The sequence below is a fragment of the Pinus tabuliformis genome, chromosome 2_2 (genome assembly GCF_031772625.1).
Source record: "Pinus tabuliformis cultivar Carrire ecotype Pingquan chromosome 2_2, CPIR1, whole genome shotgun sequence".
Taxonomy (NCBI): domain Eukaryota; kingdom Viridiplantae; phylum Streptophyta; class Pinopsida; order Pinales; family Pinaceae; genus Pinus; species Pinus tabuliformis.
Window position 1 is genome coordinate 547,601,678 of NC_142300.1, and position 22,920 is coordinate 547,624,597.

Below are 22,920 nucleotides of genomic sequence, written 5' to 3' on the forward strand. Positions count from 1 at the left end.
GGAAGGGTGAGAGCGGATCTCCTTGTCTGAGACCTCTCAAGGGCTTAAATACTCTTGTTGGGGAGCCATTGAGTAGGATAGAAAAATTGGTTGTAGTAACAAGGGCCATTACCCATCTTATCCAGTTATGGTCAAAGCCATACACTTTTAGTACTTCCTTGATATACGACCAGCTTAGCTTGTCATAAGCTTTGGCTAGGTCAAGCTGCATGATCATACCCGCTTGCTTATTTCTTTTAAGAGAATGAACCACCTCATGAGCTTGAATGATATTATTTAGAATTTGTCTTCCTTCCACATATCCAGTTTGCTCCTCTGATACAAGAGTAGGAAGAAGGGGCTTGAGTCTGTTTGCAATTACTTTAGAGATAATTTTGTACACCACATTGCATAAAGCTATGGGTCTGAATCTATTTGGTGTCATAGCTTTTTCCTGCTTTGGAATCAAAGCTATGAAAGAAGCATTGAGTGCCCTCAAAACTGTTTTGGAACCTCTCGAGTCCTCCACAACATCAAGGATGTCTTGTTTGACAATTTCCCAACATGCTTTGAAGAAGTCTACATTGAACCCATCCAGGCCTGGAGCCTTCCCATTTTGCATCTCTTTGATAACTTCATTGACCTCCTCTTCAGTCACTGGCCTGTTGAGATTATGATTGTCTTCCCTGGTTACAAGCTTTGGAATATACTTATTGAAATTTTTGATAAACAGTGATCTGTCTAAGAGTGCCTCCTCAGCTATGTGTTGGAAATGTTGAACCAAATCTATTTCCATTTCTTTGTGGGTGCTAAGCTCTTTCCCTTGAGTGTCTCGAAATTTTGAAATTCTGTTGTTCGCCCTATGGGCAACTGTAGACTTGTGGAAAAACTTAGTATTTATTTCCCCTTCTTTTATCCATTACACTCTAGATTTCTGTCTCCAAAATGTCTCCTCTTGCTGACATCTTTTATCCCATTCCTGTTGAAGAGAGTCAGCTTGCATTTTCCTTTCCTCTGTAAAGTCATCTGTGATAAGGATCTGATTAATTCCTTGTAGTTTTTGTTCAATTTCTCTTTTGGTTTTGAAAATATTGCCAAATTCATTTTTGTTCCATTCTTTAAACCTGCATTTGATGTGTTTCAATCTTTGTTGTAGTAGGAACATTTTTGTGCCTTGAACGGGCATGTCTTCCACCCACCATTTCCTCATGTTCTTGATGAAGTCGGGATGAGTGAGCTAGACATTTTCAAACCTGAAAGGTCTGTTCCTTGGAGTGCCTATAAAAGAAGCTTCAATATGGATTGGCGAGTGATACGAGCCTCCAAAAGGACGGATTAATGTAGTCAGGTCAAGGCCCGTGAGAATGAGGTCCTCCAAGATTATGAATCTATCTAGTTTAGAGGAAACTTGAGAAGCCCCTCCCCTCTTATTGTTCCAAGTGAAAGTGCCATTTATTGTCTCCGTATCCACTAGTCTCATGTCATTTAGGAAGTTCTGGAAGGCAATGGAGTCCCTGCCTAGTATCCTGGTCCCTCTTTTTTTTTTTCTGTGAGAGATCTTATCATGTTAAAGTCTCCTCCTAGAATCCAGGGCATAACAGGATGTCTTTCTCTCAGCTCCTCCAGTGAGGTGAGAAGCTTGAGTTTGTCTTCAAGTTTTTGGGGGCCATAGACATTTGTGATCATATATAGTTCCTTATCACCCAAAGGTTGGATCACCATCGAAAGGTAGTTCCTGGATGCCTCAGCATCCAGGATTCCAAGTTTTTGAGGATTCCAAAGAGTAAGAATCCCTCCTGCAGTGTTGTTTGCTTTAACTTCTAGATACTCATACTTAATGAGCCATTTGCTATGTATCTCTCTGATTTTTTCTATTGAACATTTAGTTTCCTGTATAAATACCATATCTGGTTTTTCTTCTTTTATTCTATTACTGAGATTTCGTTGTTTTCTTTTACTTCCTAGACCCCTAATGTTCCAGGTTGTGAGCTTCATTATGAAAGGTTTGTGAATGAGTAACTGGTGAGATACTTCATCTTACCTGAGTTAATCATGAGTTTCCCGCACTCTGTCAATAGCTCATTCTGTCTCTTCCTTCCTCTTTTCCTGCCTGGATTCTTGGAGGAGTGACCTAATGTAACTTCCATCAATTTTATAGCTCCATTTTCCTAGCTTTCATGGTTCCTTTTGACCCCAGATCCCTTTGCTTGAGATCTCCATAGGAAGAGCTATTGCACTCTGTCAAACTCCTCTTGTGGTAGAGAGTCAAACCCTTTGGTGGTTCCTTGCTCCAGGAATTTTTCTAGATCCAGATTCTCCCTCTTAAGGATTTCCTGTAGTTCGTGGTCCTCCATTCCAACTTCACTTGGGGTCATTTCATGGTCCCTACCAAGTTCCATAGTGCTAGACAAAACCTCCCTTGGTATGTTGTTTTCAAGTATATCCTCCATGCTGGCATCTTTTTCCTTCTCTGCAAGATTGTCCTCTGAGGCCTGGTTTGTTCCATTGTTCACTCCTTCTTCTTCTAAAAGCTTGGAACTATTATGACTTGGTTTCTTTTCCTTGTTAGCTTTCTTTTGGTACTTTTTTCCCCCTTTCTCTTTGCCTCCTACCTTGGTGAAGCCTTCAGGGTCTTTGATTGTGTTGGTTTTGATATTATCCGTTAGTTTGTTTAGTGGGCAATCTCTGAATAGGTGTCCGTGTTCATGACAGTTACAACATTTGAATGGGACATGTTCATAGTCTACTACCTGCACCCATTCTTCATCATAGAATTCTAGAATGATTTCATCTGGAAGGGCTCCTGATAGGTCCATTTCTACACATATGTGTGCAAAGGATGTGTATTTTCCTCGCAGAGTCGCATATGATATTTTTAAAAATGACCTAATTTATTTCCTATGGCTTTTAGTGATTTTGGAAGCCAGTAATCTAAAGGTAGGGAGTAGAGTCTTATCCATACTAGTACAGAAGTGAATGTCTCTTGTTCCGGGACAAAATTCATCACCCATGGTCACATATAGAGGCCTGCAACAGCATAGAAGTATGGTCCTCCTTCAAAAACTCTGTCCTTATCCTCGAGGTTTGTGAACACCACTGTGAAGAAACCCTTGGACCCAAGGTGAAGGGTTATGTCCCCATTTGGTTTCCAGTGGTTTTTAATCCATGCATTCAAAGCCTTCTCCATTGGCCATATTCCCATAAATTTGCAAATAACTACATAAGTCGCCATGTGATCCCTATTTGCCTGTAGCGCTGGATCATTTAGAACAACCTTGGATTTAATGGTTGACCTGGGTTTGCAGGGTCCCGTCCCCGCCTTGTGCTCTGATTTTTGCCTACTGTCTCCTATTCTTTGCTCCCTACTGACTTCCTCTTGATTCTCTTTCTGTATTTTTGTGCTTATTTCTTCCATTTCTACCTCCAATGGTTTCTTAAATCTATACGAACCCACTTTCTTGTCTCTATTCGCAACTACCTGACTGTAGGAGGGAGTAGAACTCCCCCCTCCTTGCCCCTCCATTGTTACCAACCCTAAAGCCCTGTTCCAAACCCTCGCTCAGCTTGCTCTCGTCGCGCTCCAATTTTTAACTCAGCTTCAAAAAAAAAAAAAGCCCCTACTTTCACTAGATAATGTAGGTATCCATTTTTTCATAGACAATTTTTATACCACTTTATATTTTTTTATTAACCTTGAGCTCCATTTTTTATACCTACCAATATAAAAACCCTTTACCCCCTATTACATGCTCAATTTATTATGTCATTTTTTCCTCAATATATATTCCCCAATATGAATGCACGTGGTATGATATTGCTCCCCCAGGGAAGCCCTCGTGTCTTCTCGAAGGTGGCATTGTTCCAACAGTGAAGGGGGAGAAAAGGAAACATCACTTAGACTATGACAGTGGAAGGGACATCACAATTGAAATTGAAGTTGGGGCTCAAAAGATCCAAGGAAATCCCTTGTGCCCCCATGAAGTATGGACCACTGCGGAAAATATGATCCCGATCTTCAATTTCTTCTCAAAGAAGCAAGTGAAGAAACCCTTGCCACATAAGGAAGAGGTGACTTCACCATCAATCAAGGGTTTTCAATTGTTCAAGACCTATTGGCAGACAGTTCTAAGGGAGGACCACAATCCCATAAACTGTCCCACTAGGCCTTGATATTCTAACCAAAGAGCATGAAGCCTGGCCTGAGGGGCGGAGATCTTGACTTGAGGAATCTCATCATAGTTTTTGACAAAACGAGAGGTAGAAGCCTTCTAGAAGTTGGGGCCATTCGAGACCAAAGAGTTAAAGGTTGCGATCTCCTGATCCAGATGAGAGAGGGAGGCTAGATTGGTCATGATTGACCACCCGACTAAATCGAGGCCCAATGGGCTAGAGAAATGGAGGGAAGAGAAGGCAAGGTAAGGATAGGCAAAAAATGGATCGAGGGGAAGAAAAGTAAAGGAAAAGGGAAAAACAGTGAAAAAAACATCGTCCAAAAAGTTCAACCCACGAGGCCTCTAAGCACAACAAAGCAAACTGTGTGACTTGGGACAACTTAGGGCCACACACGATAGCAAAAAAATTTTGATTTACACTTTTGTGTTGATATACATATAATTTAATTAAAAAAATGATTTTATTATTTTATTAGAAATTATAATTTTTAAGCATTTTAGAGATGATTATTTTTAAAATATTTAAAAATGTAAAAAGAATATATTTGTATAATTTTTTTAATAAAATGTCTATTAACAAAATGATTTATTAATTTATTAGCAATCATAATTTATAGACATTTTGGTGATGATTACTTTTAAATTTTAAAAATAATTTTTTTAGATATTTTTTTAATAAAATATATGCCTATATTAATTTTGGGAATTAAAATTTAATTATTTTTACAATTTACGATTATTAAAGAAGTGGGTGAATCTAAACTCTTCAAATGTCAGAAGCATTTCGTTGCCCTGATCACGAGATAGCTGATTTAAGAGATCAAAATTTTTGGATGGCCGCCCAGTCAATAACTTCGTAGATAAACAAGGCATTGTCTAATTAGAACACAATTTTGTTTAGATGGTGATAAATAAGGCTTGGTATCAATAAGTATGATGACCAATCTATCCTTGAACAAAGTACACTTGACTTATTTTCTAATGGTGCTAGCATCCACAATCCTTTCAGTCAACATGCCTTGAACACATTTGGCAGGTGCTTTTCCTCCTCTTTTGTTGATCACTACAACTTCTCCTTCATAAGGCTTGCATATCCAACTCCTCAACCACCTCTATCAATCACTCTTGGCTACTCCAAGATGACTGAACATAGGATTCCTTCTATAATGTGTTTTGCTGCTCCAAAAGGTCACTATCAAAAGGTCTTAAAAACTGCTACCCACTAGTTGTCCTTTGCTCCTCAAAGACACTAGCACATAGGGACTTCACTGTTGCCTTCTTCTTGCCTCTCTGCTTCTCCAAAGAAGATCAGACTTAGGGCTTGGAGGCTGCCCTCTAATCTATGATTTGACCCACTATAAATCACAGAACTAGGGAACAATAACTAGCCCACTTTACCGCTCTTTGACTCCTCCAAAAGTCATTCCTTAAGGCATACAATGTACAACCCACTTATTGTGACAATTCTGCCACTTGTCCACAATACTTAGGGCTACAAGTTAGCTATTAAAAACCCTCCAAAATAATGTACCTTGGCTACTCAACAGTATTGTTCAAACACACTAAACACACGTCATCACCTATCATTCAATTAACATAAAAGAGCACCTTACTTACCTTATTGTCCTCAGCTGATATAGTTCTAAGCATACATGATTGTAATCCACGTCCAAGATAAAATTCAAACCTGAGGAAAGTTCAAGCATGCAAACGCCTCCAATTCTATGGTTATACAATCACCCAAACTGTGTGCTAATTCCTCTAACTAGTTCGCAACCCCTGCACTATCATGGAGAGAGATTTGGCCCTTTTTTGACCTATTCTTCTAGCCGAGAAGAGAGGTCACAACTCTCTTATCTCTCACACAAAACTTTATGGCCTAGTCATAGATTGATCACACACATAAAACAAGACTTATGCCTAGAACATCTTCGAACTGATCTCCTTGAATCAATCTGCCAAAACCTACGACAAAACTAGATCAAGAAACTCATCCTTTTATCTTCCTTCTAGCTCAACTTCACTTGATATCTGTGTCCGCCTAAGATAGATATTCTCTCTTGATCGAATTCACTTGTGATGTGGTTGAATGAGCTCATACTTTCCTTAACCACTAAGGGTCGTTACATAACTCCAAGGTGACCTTAAAAAATTGTTAAAACTCCATAAAACACATTGAGACATAAAATTATTTTCATTCAAACAATGCCACCTCATTGATGTCTTTGGTGCCCCTTATCTCATTAAGGGTGCCCCACATGCCCTCAATGATCAAACCATCAAATATCCACTTGGTTTTGCGCTCACAACTTTTGGGTGCAAAACCCACTGCTTGGGTACTTCGCCCACAAAGTCCATGTGGGTCAAACTTCTCCCAAACCCTATGCCCTGGGGTGTGGGAGTGCCTCCCAAGATACATAAATCAACATTGAACACTGAAGGAGCATCCTGTGTTCCTCCATAATAGCTCCACATGCTGAACTAGACATGTAACACTCAGAACAATAATGTAAACCCAACCATCAATGCTCTTTTTAGGAATTAATATAAATATTCTCCATGTATGCAAAGGCTAGAGAATTTTCAGCCATCCTCCCCTCAACTTTCCTCTCGACCATCGCTCCTGGTGCAAGGGGTTTGGTTGTGGCCTCCCTATGTTGCCTTGGATACAAATCACTCAGCCCAAAAAACACATCAAGTTGTAAACTATCTCTTCTGCCATGAAATCAATCCACGTGTTTTTGCATGGAAGGGGGTGGCCACACTAACCCCCACATTTACTCCTCATGCCAAAACATGGTAACGAGCACATCCCCCTAGCCCACTATGTATCCCGGGATTCACCCCCATTAAGGGGACACATTCTAAAGGACTTTAATTATATGTAAAACTAATTTTTCTTTCGTTCATGTCATTGAAAAGCTATGGTCTTTGGCTATAAATATGGATTTATATTTTGGTTTACCATTGATCCCATTAGGGAAGATGATAATGTTTTTATATCAAGTTATTTGTTTTAAAACAAATCATAAAATCAATTTGTTTACATTTTAGTTAATGAATTATATCTTAGTATAGCTATATAAATTAAATATTGATAAACATCAAAATATTTACTTCATAATATATATCACGTTACTTAAAAAAGAAAAGGAAAAATTAACTAAATTACAACTTTATTTTAAATTATTATCATTATTATTAATTATAAAAAGAATTAATATATAAATTAAACATATTTATAATTAAGAAAACATATAATAAGATTCTTAACCATGAATATTCATTCCACTTTATCACCGAGATTCTTAATTTGTAAATAGGCTATGTTACCATACAATGACTTATCAACACCACATGCCCAAAAAAACCACAACTCATAATTTGACATTTGTTCATATATCATTTTTTTAATTAAAAAAAATAACATTAAAAAACGATATTTCAAAACAAACTTACCTAAAATAATAATAATTTTTTTTTTTTTTTTTTTTAACAAAGATCACTAAATGTCTATTAATGAATTATAAGATAACTGGTTTCTTATAAATAACCTTTAACTCCCAATAACGATGCACGGGATACGAGGGGTAGTTTCATCCTTACTCTAATTGTAGTGGTATGATAGGTGTTCATTGTTGAGAGATGCTTTCTTTTGTGGGGATATGTAAATTTTATTTATTTTTTAATTTTGGAATAAAATTATAGGAAATTCCAGCATATTTCTCCACATTTTCAATGGAAGAGAATTGAATATGTGATAAGAAATAACTAGGAACAATATTGAAGAAAAGGTTGATGGTCTACATTGTTAATAAGTCAATTTATAAGTGTTAAATATGAGTGAGGAGAATAACAACTATTTTGCTTAATTACTTAAACTAAACTCAATTAACAATGAGTAAATAAAGTTTTCTATCTTCAAAAATATGAATTATTAGATGATTATACATTAGCTATAATGTGGAGTTGTAAAATATGCGAAAAAATTATATAATTTATTTTTTTTAAATTGTTTAAATTCTAATAAAATTTTTTTCTACCTTTAGGTTTATTAAAAATCTAAAGGACATATGGCAATGATGCTTTTGGTTGGAAAATGATGCTTTTAGTTGGAAAATGAGAATTTTTAATTTATATTAAACTTTCTAGTTTAATTTCAAATAATTTATTTTTCCACCTTCAGGTTTATTAAAGATTTAGAGGCCATATGGCAATGGTGCTTTTAGTTGGAAAATGATAATTTTTAATTTATTTTAAACTTTCCAATCAAATATGATATGTTTAGTTTTACTTTATTGTTTCCAGGTGTAAAACCCTAATGGTAAGTAGAAAGCACCTACAAACAAATGAAAAGTTAGAAACAGAAACCAAGCCAACGTGATTATATTGGATGGAATTGTGTTCTAGGGAGATTGTGAGCTAAATGAATTGTATTATTTTATATTTTAACATTTATTTATTTATTTTTTATTTTTTTTCCCGAAGATTAAATAAGTGCTACATAGCAGCTAGTCTTTGCTACTTAGTTTAAATATAGCTAAGTTAAAGTAAAAATTTTGAAAGATTTAGAATCCAGTTAATATAAGTTTTAGTAATTGGTAAATTGGAGTATTTTGTTAATTGTAATTATGTGTTGTTGTTTCCAGATATGAATAACTTTGTTGAAATATGAATTCATCTACCATAACCCCATCTCATCATTAAGTTAAAGGGGGAAGCCCAACATTCTTTCTTTTCTTGAAAGTGAACAAGCATGCAAACATTAACAATAGAACGTACTTGATTTGAAGAGAGGTCAAGAAAAGAGGTTGCAAGCCCGTGAACGTTTTTGTGAGAATTTAGGAGTTGGACATGAGATGGCTCCCAAAGAGTGCAGAGACCCCTGGATGCCCCTTTGGCACTTACTAAAGTGATACCACTTCCATTCCACAAATGAAACTATTGGGCTAATATTTCTTGGTCCACCAATTTAGTCTCCTAAAGTAGAGAAATTGAGGGTCTTTTTGTCCTGATTAAGGGTTTCACTTCCGATCTCCTTTTTTTGGAGACTAACCCTCTATAATTCCAGGAGAAGACTATCATTATTTACTTTTTGAATGGGGGCCTTGGGTGGGTCTATTCCAGAGCTTCTCTTATTTCCTTTTCTTCCCATGTCTCCCTTTTGAATGATTTTTAGGGTGGATTGATGTCCTAGCTCTTTCTCCTTTTATGTTTTTTCAATCCTTATTAATTTGTTAGTTTTCCTTTAGAACAATGGGTTTGAGGATATTTCTCTATTTCTTTCTCTGCTTCTGACTTCTCATCTGCTGAACTTGCAAAGGGAGCTCCAACCGTACCATCCCTTAGTGAGAGGAACTCTTCTTTTTCTTCTGAGGAATCATCTTTTGTAGGCTATATATCTTCATTAGGTCTTGTTGCAGTAGTTTCTTCCATAGGACCATGAGAAGCCATTGGATTAGAAGGTAGATATGAGATTAGGGGATCATGATGAGGGATCTCCCCTTCTTTCTCCTCATTGGTAGAGCATCGTAATTGTTTCTTGAATTTCCAAGATTGAATGATTTACTCGTGCCTTCCCTGATTTCAGTAGATTTGTACTTGGGGGAAGTTGGCCTAGATTCCTTTGTGGGGGCTTGTATCTGCTACTAGTTTGAAGGAGGATAATTCTTTTGAGGTCCTTTTTTCCTTTTTGTTTGTTGCCATTGATCCCCAGATTCTCCTGGTTTTTCCAGATCTTTTGGTTTTTTAGAGCAATTTTTGCTGAAGTGCCCATAGTCTTGATAAATTTTACATTTCAATGGAGTTGATCATAGTTCACCTCTTGAATGTGTGACTAACTATCCAAGCTAATATTGATTTGAGTTGTCTTTAGTGCAACTTTTTAGAAGCTTTTCCGGTGGGTTTTTGCGGTCTAATTTCTCTAAAATCTGGCACAAATTTATTGAAACCACAAATTTGATGGGTAACGCCTGCACAATCCAAGTGCTCTAGAGGTTTTTCAGGGTGATGAATCCATATATACTGTCAAAAACTTAGTTTAATTAACACAAATCAAGATTTCACCTCAAAATTTTCTGCTGGATTCCGACACCGGAAAGTCCAAAAAGTCGCACTAAAGACAACTCCATATTGATTGCGGTAGGTAAACCCTTTTCGAAATCTACCTCTACACAAATTCTAGCACAAGAGAATATTCTATCACGAGGTTTGGCACAATCGACATATTTTCCCAATGTGTTTCGGGGCTTCACTCAATAAACCTATGACATATCATGTGCATTCATGACATACTAAAAATACCCTTAATTTGAATACATATTGGAAAATACCTCTAAAAATCACTTTATATAGCCCCCCTACTAATATGAACCCATACGCCTTCCCATTTTAAAAAGCCCTTACTTTCACTAAATATTGTAGGTATCCATTTTTTCATAGACAATTTTTATACCACTTTATATTTTTTGATTAACTTTGAACTCCATTTTTTATGTCTGCCAATATAAAAACCCTTTACCCCCTATTATATGCTCAATATATTATGTCATTTTTCCTTAATATATATCCCCCAATATGAATGCACGCGGTATGATATTGCTCCCCCACCGAAGCCCCCATGTCTTCCCGAAAGTGGCATTGTTCCAACAATGAAGGGGGAGAAAAGACAACATCACTTAGACTATAACAATGGAAGGAACATCACAATTGAAATTGAATTTGGGGCCCCAAAGATCCAAGGAAATCCCTTGCGCCCCCATGAAGTACGGACCATTGCAGAAAATCTGATCCCGATCTTCAATTTCTTCTCAAAGAAGAAAGTGAAGAAACCCTTGCCACAGAAGGAAGAGGTGACTTCACCATCAATCAAGGGTTTTCAATTGATCAAGACCCACTGGCAGACATTTCTAAGGGAAAACCAAAATCCCATAAACTGTCCCACTAGGCCCTATTCTAACTGAAGAGCACGAAACCTGGCCTGAGCGGCGAAGGAATCTTATCATGGTTTGTGACAAAACGAGAGGTAGAAGCCTTCTGGAATTTGATATACATATAAGTTACTAAAAAAATGATTTTATTATTTTATTAGAAATTATAATTTATAAGCATTTTAGAGATTATTATTTTTAAAATATTTAAAAGTGTAAAAACAATATATTTTTATAATTTTTTTAATAAAATGTGTGTTAATAAAATGATTCATTAATTTATTAGCAATCATAGTTTATATATTTTTATAATTTTTTAATAAAATGATTTATTAATATATTAGTAATCATAATTTATAATTTTGGTGATAATTATTTTTAAATTTAAAAACTAAAATTTTTAAATATTTTTTTAATAAAATATAGGAGTTGTCTTTAGTACGATTTTTTGGAAGCTTTTACATTTTTTTGGTCAATTTTTTCTAAAATCAAGCAAGAATTTATTGAAATCACAAGATTGATGGGTATTCATGTGCAATTGAAGTGCCCTACGGGTTTTCCATGGTGCTGAATCTATATATACAATAAAAAAAACTAGTTTAAATAACACAAATCAAGATTTCACCTCAAATTTTTCCACTAGATTCCGGCACCTGAAAGCCAAAAAAATCACAATAAAAACAACTCCTAAAATATATAACTATTTTAATTTTAAGGATTAAAATATAATTATTTTTACAATTTACTACTAAAGAAGTGGGTGAATCTTTCTTTTTTTTTTCAGGGCAGAAAAAGCCTAATATTATTTATATAAGAGATATAAAAGAGTCTGCATGGTACAAAATAGACAGGATATACATATGTTGCTTCAGAAAAAGCAACAGATCGATAAAAACTAGAAAGACATAGACTCCCATATATCAGTGGATCATAGATAGCATATATCGGATATGTTCAAAGATCAAAAAAATTAGATCAGAGGAACCATATCATCCTTCGCCAGGATAATTGAGATAAACTTAAACTGACAGCCATACCCAGGAAAAGATCAGCGGGATGAAAGGACCTGTACATAAAACCCAAAAATCTCATAGCATATGGAGTATAAAACCTTTCCACTGTTGAAGGAAAAGCATATATAAAAACAGAAATAATACATATGAAAATTAATGACTAATAGAAAGGAGGGAGAAAGTCCTGTATGCAAATATTTATGCCATTTGAGAAAACCTGTAAGTGCCACAACTCCGGATCATCCAAAAGGCCTTTTTTAGAAAGACAGTTGGCTTCTTGGTTTAGCTCCTTGCGAATGTGATTGATAGAAACACCATTAAAGAGTTCCATAAAAAATGGATCCGAACCAGCCAGCCGGCAAGATGAGATTTTGAGATGGAATCTTTTCCGACAACGAAATTAATTAGCACTTGGGAGTCACCATATATAGAGACATCATGGAGATCTAAAAAGAGACAAAAACACAAGAGACCAGAGAGGGCCATCGCTTCTGCCATCATGTTGGCCCCTCTTCCTCTGTTCCAATAAATGGAGAAAGAACATCCTTTGTCAGACATTATATGAAAACCACAGCCGCACATACCTTTCTGTTCGGCCCCATCAAAAAAAGCCCTTGGCAGAGAGGAAGGCATCTTTTGAGGAGGTGAAACTTGAGACATATTTGACAAAGGGGAGGGAGTAGGAATATCTTTGAAAAAAGCGCAGATATTGGAAAAAATATCCATCAACGGAGATCTTTTATTGTTGAAAATATAGTCGTTTCGCCACCTCCAATCTAGGGTGAATCTATACTCTTCAAATGTCAAAAGCATTTCGTTGCCCTGATCACGAGATAGCTGATTGAAGAGATAGGAATTTTTGGATGGCCGCCCAGTCAATAACTTCGTAGATAAACAAGGCGTTGTTTAATTAGAACACAATTTTGTTTAGATGGAGATTGAATTTTTTTAGAAATTTGATTAGGTAAGTGTCTAAATAGTCGGGGTAGAAATGAATTCAGCACATCAAAATAGAAAAAGCAAAAACCATGAAACTTAACAATTTTAATCCAAATTTTGAAAAGAAAAATTGTAACCTGTTTAAACTACTCAGTTAAAGTATCAAAAAAAATGTGTGGGATGGGATGGACTGCGCATGACGAGTGCTGACAAGCTGGGTAGGATTTGGAAACGGGCACCTGCAAACCGCGCCCACAACACTTAGGTTTTCTACTGTATTCTTTTCACGAGAAAATCCGCACTTAGATTCACAAAACGCCCACAACAACCAAATGGAAAACCGACAACGGATTGGACTGGATGCCTTACATCCGTCAATAGAATGAATTATATTTGTATCTGATGCCTGCGGTTTTGGCTTTATACTGTGTTGTTTTCTTGCTTCTTGGCTTTGTAGGTAACATATAAATATAAACACAAACACAAAGTTAAATAAATTATATAGATTAAATAAAAAAATTCAGTGGAAATCACACGAGAGAATTTTTTTGGTCGACGGGTTTCGAACTAGCAATGTAGAGACATAATTTCAAGTAACGGCTATATTTGAACAATAATGTTTAAATTATAATATTAATTTATTAATATATTAAAAACAAATATTATTGAGTAACGATTATATTAAACTGTGAATTTTTGAAAATTTTCAAAAATTTGCAGTTTAATATTACCGTTACTCAATAATATTTGTTTTTAATATATTAATAAAGTAATATTATAATTTAAACATTATTGTTCAAATATAGCCGGTACTTGAAATTATGTCTCTACATTGCTCTCTATTTAAGCCTTTGCCATATACTTTGCGTCTTCAACTGAGCCTTATGATGACCACACTTGTTGGTTCGAAACGCTTTGGCCCAAAAAAAAATTCTCAAGACTTTGTTTAATTCATTATGAATCACAAGCTTGAATACAAAAAATAAATTATATGAGTTTACATATCATATTAGATTGTAGAATGTATCTTACCAAGTAATTTTTGTTATTCTAGAAATTCTCAAATTACAATATAAGAATTGAAATATCTATTTTGTAAATTCACAAAAAACACTTAAAAATGCTAATTGATGATAAAAGTAAAAAGCTACATTAATTTGACTAACTTTGTAATGACAATGAAATTAGCCATGTGCATTTATTTACGGAGCGCAGCAAGGGACATTTGCAGTTCAGACAGGGAACAGAAGTTTTCATACTCGTTACATTAAATTTGAATTAAAATAAACTTAGGCTGATTATCCTAATAATGTGGTCTTTACATTGAAAATCTTTATAGATTATATTGAGTTAACAAATGAATTTGTCGTCAATTCATCCTCTATTATTTCCATACAGTTATTCCTGTTGGTCATGTTCTTTTTTTGCAGAATGAAAAAAGCTTTATATTCCATCATAAAATAGTTACATTTTTTCCATGGCTGTAGCATCCAATACAACAACAATATTAGAGATAGTATAGGTGGATATCAGCGATCATGCCATGATACAAATTTATAATAATAGTGGTTTTCAGAAAGATCTAATATAACAGTTATGGCATGTATGGTTGATAATAGACATTGTATGGAATTCTGAAATATTGTAACTAGTTAATAGAAAACAAAGAATATCAGAGAAGAGTTAACTATTAATAAAAAAAAAGAAAAGAAATATATTTGGATTAGAAATGTTACCTTGGTAATGGCAGCATTTCGGCCTCAAACCAAGTGTCACCCATCTTGATCTCTATGTGAAGTCCATCCAGTTTGTCCATGACGCCTTTTTTGGAGAGACTGTCCGCATCTATATTGAACTCCCTGCTAATATGCTGAATTGAGGAGTGTTGGAGTGAACTCCAGAGTGTTGTGATCTGTAGTAACCAGCCTTGTAGTGAGGATTTGCATATGGTAGCCTTGCCGCGGACATAGTCTATGATGATCTTTGAGTCCCCGAAAATGTGAATAGATGGAATATCCAGAAAAAGAGCAAACTAGAGAAGACCCCATAATGTCATTGCCTCTGCCTTTGTATTGGTGCCTTTACCCGCACCCCAATGAACATGATATGTCAGCTTAGGTGAAAAAAGAATTATGAAACCGCATCCGCAAGTGCTACACTGTGATGCGCCATCAAAAAACCCTGCAAGGTATATGATCTTTGGGCCTGTTTTGGTTTTTTTAGACTTTATAGTGGGTATGCCCAATTGTAGTTCTGATGAGATTATGCCTCTAATTCTTTCCAATACCAATGCATTGTTTTCTCTGTAGTCGTTGAATATAATGTTGTTCCTCCATCTCCATATCTCCCAAAGGAAAATAGGAGGAATATAGCGCCATGTATTGTGTTGTTTACTCCACCATTCAAGACAGTCAGTTATGCAAGTGAACTATGGGAGTTGGAGTCCATATGTGGCATCCAGATTTTTCCAGATTTTAGAAACCTCAGGACACATGATGAACATATGCCAATTATCTTCTTCTACACTCCTGCATAGAATGCAAATCCCAGGACCGGACCAATTTCTTTTTTGAAGGTTTGCCCATGTCAAATTTTTTGTTTCTCCAGACTAACCAGAGAAAAAGAGTGTTTTTGTGGGGATGTGAGAATTCCAAAATTTGAAAAACTAGCATACCTCAGGTTGAATGGTGTCCCAACAGCAAAGTTTGTGATATGTATCCACCACCATGATGTTGTCGCCCTTCATTTTGCCTCGCCATGCTATCGAGTCTCTTTCCGAGTCCCTGTGGATCCTGGTCAGCTGTAGTTGTGTGCAAATCTTTTCCCATTCCACAGCAGGTTGTCCATGCAGTCCGACTCCATGGAAGGCTTCCAAATTGAGCAACTATTATGCCAAGTCAAAATGACTTGTTGCCAGAAGAATATGCCCGAGTCATTAAGACCATGTAGGAGGGGGTCCAAGATTGCGTCAATATCGTCAAGGCCCCAGATGCAGTCCCGTCCAATAGAAATGTGGTGTCCAGTACCCAGTTTCCATGTAAGTAGTGACAGAAAATGATGACTGATCTTTGTAAAGTTGCGCCAGATAGCAGAGTCGGTGTTGCAACCAATACATCCCCTGCGCATCCAGACCCTAAAGTCGATGTCTTTCAGGTATTTATGTTTTATGATTGAACTCCAGGTGCCATCTCCAAAGATCCCACACCATAATGATTTGAGCAGAAGAGCATGGCCGAATTTCTTCAAATGTAGGATGCCCCAGCCTCCCAGCCACTTCGGCATGGAGATATGATCAAGTTTTGTGAGATGATATTTGTGCTTCTGCCGCATGCCAAACCAGATGAAATGAGCAATGATCCCATTTAATTTTTTGATAATGGTGATGGGCAAATGGAATAAGTGTGCCCAATACACACCCATTTGAGTTATCACAGCCTGAGTAAGAGTGAAGCGCCCTCCCATAGAAAGGCATCTAAATTCCCAACCCGAAATTTTCTGATAGAATCGGTCAACAAGCCACTGCCAGTCTAGGATCCTGTAGTTACATGGCTTAATATGGAAGCCAAGATATTTCATCCCGCCAGACATGTTCTAAAAGACAATCCCAAATAAACTAGCAATGTAATCAGTAATATCCATATCGCCTTGATCATGAACAATAGAAGATTTACTTTGGTTCATTATTAAACTAGTTGCATTTCCAAATTTAATGAAAATATGGAAAAGGTGTAGCCAAGCAAACCTGTTGAGGATCCCCATGATGAGCACATCATCGACAAAGAAGCTGTGGGAGATCTGAATATTTCTGCCGATGTGGAGTGGTTGAAATTGGCCTTCAGCAACAACATTTGAAATGTGAAGACTCAGTCCATCCAAAGCCAGAATAAAAAGGAGGGGTGATAGAGAACAACCCTGTCGAAGTCCCCTCCTGGCCTTGAAGAATGTCGTTGGGTATCCATTAATAATCATCGTGAATTGAACATTTGATACGCATGCCATGATCCACTCAGCAGTGGAGGACTGAATACCCACCTTGTGGAGGACCAATCGCAAATAACCCCAATCCAGACAGTCAAATGCTTTTTTAAGGTCCACCTTCATGATTGCAACACTTAATTTCTTAGTATGAATAGAATGCATACATTCCTGTGTGATTGCAACAACATCGTGTATCTGTCGATTTTTAAGAAAACCGAATTGTTGTGGGGAGATGAACAAGGAGAGAGTGAGCCGCATATGGTTTGCAATGGTCTTGGAGATAATTTTATAGACAAGATTACAGAGTGAAATGGGGCGGAAGTCTGAGAAGGTATGAGAAAGAGGCTTCTTCGGAATCAAAGTGATATAGGTGGAGTTTAAGAGGGGATGAACATATCCCTGTACCCGGGATTCTTCAACCAAGTTTACCAGATCTGTTTGAAAGAGGTCAAAAAAATGAGTGAACAGTTCGACGGTCCAACCGTCGGGGCTGGGGCTTTTGTCGCCTTTGGAAGATTTGAGGACCTCCATAATTTCCACTGCCGAGACAGATTTGTAGAGGGCCCGATTAGCATCGTCATCGAACATGTTGGGGTAGTGTTGAATCCCCCAAATTTGATCCTCAGGGCAGTCCAATTTTCTCCAGTAGTAGGCTTGCTAAAAAAAGAGGTGGTGGCCCGATTAATATCTTTTTGTGAATGGCACTTGTTTCCATCTGAATCATAGATCTCCCATATACAGTTGGTTTGACATCTGTAATTTGCATATCTGTGGAAGCACTTGGTGTTCCGGTCTCCTTCTCGAATCTAGATAGATTTGCTCATTAATTTCCATGTAGTCTCCTTGATGTGTAGTAGATTCTGCCTTTGTGATTCTAGTGCATGTATGCGACTTCAAATGTCATCCAGGAGAGAGTGTCCAGATAAGTGGGGGCGGATCTCTAGGAGTTCCTTATTAAGAGTTGCAAGATCTCTATTCAAATGCCGCTTCTTCCTTATCTCCCACTGCTTCGTCTCCTTCCGCAGGATCCCCAACTTATCCAGAAAGAACCTCATATGGGAGGGATGCAGAATCACATCTTTGCACCATACATCATTTACAAGATCAATATAATCGGGATCCTCCAGCTAAATCTGGTTAAATTTGAAGGGCAAGCCACCACGGTACTCTTCCTAGTGCCAGTGGAGAGCGATAGGGTGATGGTCAGATATGTGGCAGCTGATAATATCAGAAGAAACTAGCCCAAGCCGCTCAATGATTTGTTCATGCAAGAGGAAGTGATCAAGTCACTTTGCAATATAACTCGCACCCAACTGTCCGTTATCCCAAGTGGGAATAATAGTGGAGGGGCAGATATCCACCAAATTATGTTCCATGATAATATTCGTAAGTCCGTCCGCCATGACATTTGCTCTTCTAGTGCATCCCCAAATCTCATGTGAGCTGACAGTGTAGTTTAGATCTCCCGCCATGACAAGTGAAGAAAGGTCAAGTAACTTTGACTCAACGAGATGTTGCCAAAACTGCTCCCGATCACGATAAGGCTGACAAAATTCCAATGCCAAATGTCTTACATTTGTTTGATGCTAAAAGTCGGTGCTAGTCTAAGTTTGAGTTTTTGTTTGCCTTAGAGTCTGAGTCTTATGAGTCAACTATGTATTCTCGTTCATCACTGGTCATTCTTATTCATCCCCGGTCTCATTTCCATGTGTCAACTCTGTTCAAAGGTTATTATGTGCTACAAAGCCCTTTAGGTAATTTCGTAGCGCATAAGTCAGTTTTAAAGTGATTTCGTAGCTCATAATTCATATTTTGTACTCACTGCGCTACGAAATTGGGAATTTGTCTTAATCCACAGCCAATCTTACACAACTGTCATATTCATCAAAATTCATTATCAATGACTAGCTTATACCCTTTGCCTGTCAATTCGATCGCCTATCCTTATCATTAGGTCATTAGGTGTCGTCGTAAGCTCAGGTTGCAAAACGGGTTCAGACAGATTTGAGAGAGATGTTGCAAGTTTCCAGGTGTGTTACATTGGTGAAGAATGAGAACATGTTGCAAGATTATGTGCGGAAGCAGGGGATGCCAGTTCGATTAAATAAAGGTGTGATAGAATTAGTAACAGATCATGTAGTTTGCCAAGAAGGAGAGCCGATATCACCCGAAGCATCTCGCATACTACATTTAATGTGTGTTCAAATGGCTACATTCCACCTCAACCTTGTATGCCGGTGGAGTCCTGATGAGTTTGATATTTACAGAGATCATGGTGTGGCAAATCCTTCAGATGGTTCGTAGTGCATGCATTAAGCATCAAATTCTTTTACAAGTTTTTTGGTTCACGGTATTATTTTAATGTAATACCTCAAGTTCCTTACCATGTTATCATGAATCAACCTGAGGAGATGTTTACCGTGAGCAACAGTTCTCTGTCAGAATTTGGTGTTCTGGGTTTTGAATTGGGTTATTCAATGGAAAATCCCAATTCATTGGTCCTGTGGGAAGTTCAGTTTGGTAATTTTGCAAATGGCGCCCAAGTCATTTTTGATCAGTTCATAAGCAGTGGGGAATCAAAATGGCTTCGCCAATCTGGACTTGTTGTTTTGCTTCCTCATGGATATGATGGCCAGGGTCCAGAGCATTCTAGTGCAAGATTAGAGCGGCTTCTCCAGATGAGTGATGACAATCCTTTTGTGATTCCTGAGATGGATCCTACATTACGCACCCAAATTCAGCAGTGTAACTGGCAAATTGTAAATGTGACAACTCCTGCCAACTATTTTCATGTTCTTCGTCGCCAGATAAATCGGGATTTCCGTAAACCTTTGTTTGTCATGTCTCCAAAGAATCTTCTTCGGCACAAGGACTGCAAATCAAATCTGTCTGAATTTGATGACATGCAAGGTCATCTCGGATTTGACAAGCAGGGAACCTGATTTAAACCTCTCATTAAGGATCAGAATGATCACTCTGACCTAAAGGAGGGCATCAAGCGTCTGATACTTTGTTCTGGAAAGATCTATTACGAGCTGGATGAGGAAAGACAGAGACTTCAAAGGAAAGATGTTGCTATTTGTCAGGTTGAGCAACTATGCCCATTCCCATATGATCTGGTCCAACGGGAGTTGAAGCGATATCCAAATGCGGAGATTGTTTGGTGCCAGGAAGAGCCTATGAACATTTTGGCACAATCGTAAAATTCTGGGGCAAGTAAACCCACGAAATCAAGGAGATAGCATCCGGGCAGTTGGCGGTGTTGCTGCAATTCTTGCACTTGCGCATCCAGCAAAATAAAAGACTCATTCTCCGCATCTTTTCTGTTGGTGCTGTGGGTGAAATGGACAAACTCCAAGAAAAAGTTTTTGGAAAGCAGAGAGACACGTAGCCCAAACAGAGAAGGATTTGACACCTAGCTGTATCATTGGACCGTCTGGGAAAGGGCCTAAATGCGGTGGGATAGATATGATCAGTCAGGCCCAAGCCTTGATGCATCGACCTCATGTTGTGATCGCCACACCTGGGCTCTCCTCGAAGACTATCCTGATGTCCCCAAAGTGTTTTCCAGGGCAAAGTTTCTTGTTTTGAATGAAGCAGATCGTTTACTGGATGTGGGTTTTGAAGAAGAACTAAAGGACTTGCCATCTGCTTAGTTTATTGTTGGATGAGCTTGGTATGGAGGCAGTGGCATTGCATTCTCTCAAATCACAATCTGCAAGGCTTGCTGCCCTTCAGCATTTCAAATCTGGGCAGGTTCCAGTTTTGTTAGCAACTAAGGTAGCAAGTTGTGGTCTTGACATACCAACTGTTGATCTTGTCATCAATTATGATATACCAAGGTATCCTCGAAATTATGTTCACCATGTAGGTCGTACAGCGAGAGCTGGAAGGGAAGATGAAGGCAGATGTTCAAACTTCACAGCTAAACGTATATGGTCATCCAAGGTGAACCTGAAGCTGTCATCAGGGGGAAGAAAGGATCTGCAGGTGTCACCATTAAGAAGACAACATGTGCACTTATCTTTGGCCTTTATGATGAACCGGTGACTCCAGGCGAATGTAATATGATTGTGGAGAGGCTTGGTGACTATTTTATTGACCAGGAGGGCCTATCTGGTGTGTACAACAATGACGAGGTGCTTCATCAGTAACTCCTAAATGCAGATAGAGAAAATCAAATTGTCAAGTGGAAGAACAGGATGATAATGCACTTTGTATCAACTTGCTCAATGGAGAAACTACAAACAGTGGAAAGGTTATAAAAGAAAGGTTATCAAGTGGTTCAAATACACCTTCAAGTGCTGACCCTGAAGTTGATCCCTGTTTAGAGATAAACACTGAAGTGAAGAGCAATAGTGAAAGGGATTTTGAGTTTAACTGGGTTGGTAATAGAAGTTCTGATGCAGGAGGAGAGGAGGTATTAACCAGATTCATATAGTTATATTTGGAACAGTGAATGGTGTTATCGGTGTCATTGCATCTTTTCCTCAGGAGAAATATCTATTTCTTTAAAAGTTGTAAGCAAATCTTGTCAAAATGATCAAGGGAGTAAGGTGCTTAAGTCATGAACAGTGGCGATCATTTAGCTATGAAAAGAAGACTGTGTTTTTGAAATTACACAGCAGTTTCGTAGCGCGCTACGAAACTGCTGTAGGTGGTGTTTTCAACGCAGACAAACAGTTTGGTAATATGTGCGGGAATTTTCAAAAGGAAACACCTAAAGGACATGTAAGGGACTAAATGAAGTCATCACAACCATTCAGATCAAGACAGCTGTACCTTTAAAAGGTGGAATGCTTTAACTCAAGAATGAAGTTTCTGTTATAAAGCCACTTTATTACCGGTCATAGGGTATTGAATGAGTTGCATACAAGGAATTTTGGCTTGCACACTTGGCCATCGATGAAGCCTCCAACACATCAGGAATATGGTGATCTCCTATATTTTTGGATTATTAAAAGGGCTAAAAACATGCTGCTGTATATTCGAAGTTATGGAGGACTGGAACCGAAAAGCAAGGGATATCACCTAACATCACTGAGCAGTTAAAGTATTCAGCATCTGAGGCCAACATGGAGCTTTAAATACTCATCTCAGCCATCTCAGCCAAACTGCAAGGAGTCCAAGTGTCAAAGAACAAGAAGGAATCATTCTACGAAGAAGATAGAGTTAGAGTCATAGTCAAATTAGAATTCTTTAGAACTCCAGTTAGCACTAATTGTATTTAATAGTTTGTTGTAAAGCAGATAGGTGTCATCATAGGCAGAATTCAAGTTCCCCTCATGTTGGAGGAGGAAGCTCGAAGTAGTTAGAATAAAGATTTTCTATATATAGCTGGAACATCTATGTAATGAGGGTTGGATATTTTACAAACAGAGGACTGTTTTGGCTTATGTAAAAAACAGAGTTCAGTAATATAAATGACTGTTTTACTTCTCAGGATTCATAAGGGATTTACTTGTTCAGAATGTGTGATGGTATATTTTCTTTAGTGTTCTTTAACAGTTGTACAAATGCATAATCACTCAGAATTCATTGATCATGCTCTGACTTCCTGTATGCCTTTGTAAACTGTGGTTTTATATAAGTGGTTTTCTGAACATCCAAATGCTAAGTGCCCTGATTTCTATGTAAGGCATCATCATTGTTTTATGTAGTATGTTTGACTCCATAGGCCCAATGGAAACTTATGTAATGTTTGTCCAGCCTTCATTATTTGTCAATGTTATTCACAAGAGTTAGCCATCTTACTGATAGTCAAAATCAATAATATTTTGAGAGAGCCCTCTCAGGCTAAGGAGGCTAAGCCTTAGTCAAAAGATTGGTGTGAAATAGTTACTTGAAGTCTTCCTGGGTTGCAGCCTTCCAGGGCCTGATTTTGAGATAACAGAGTATATGAATGCAACC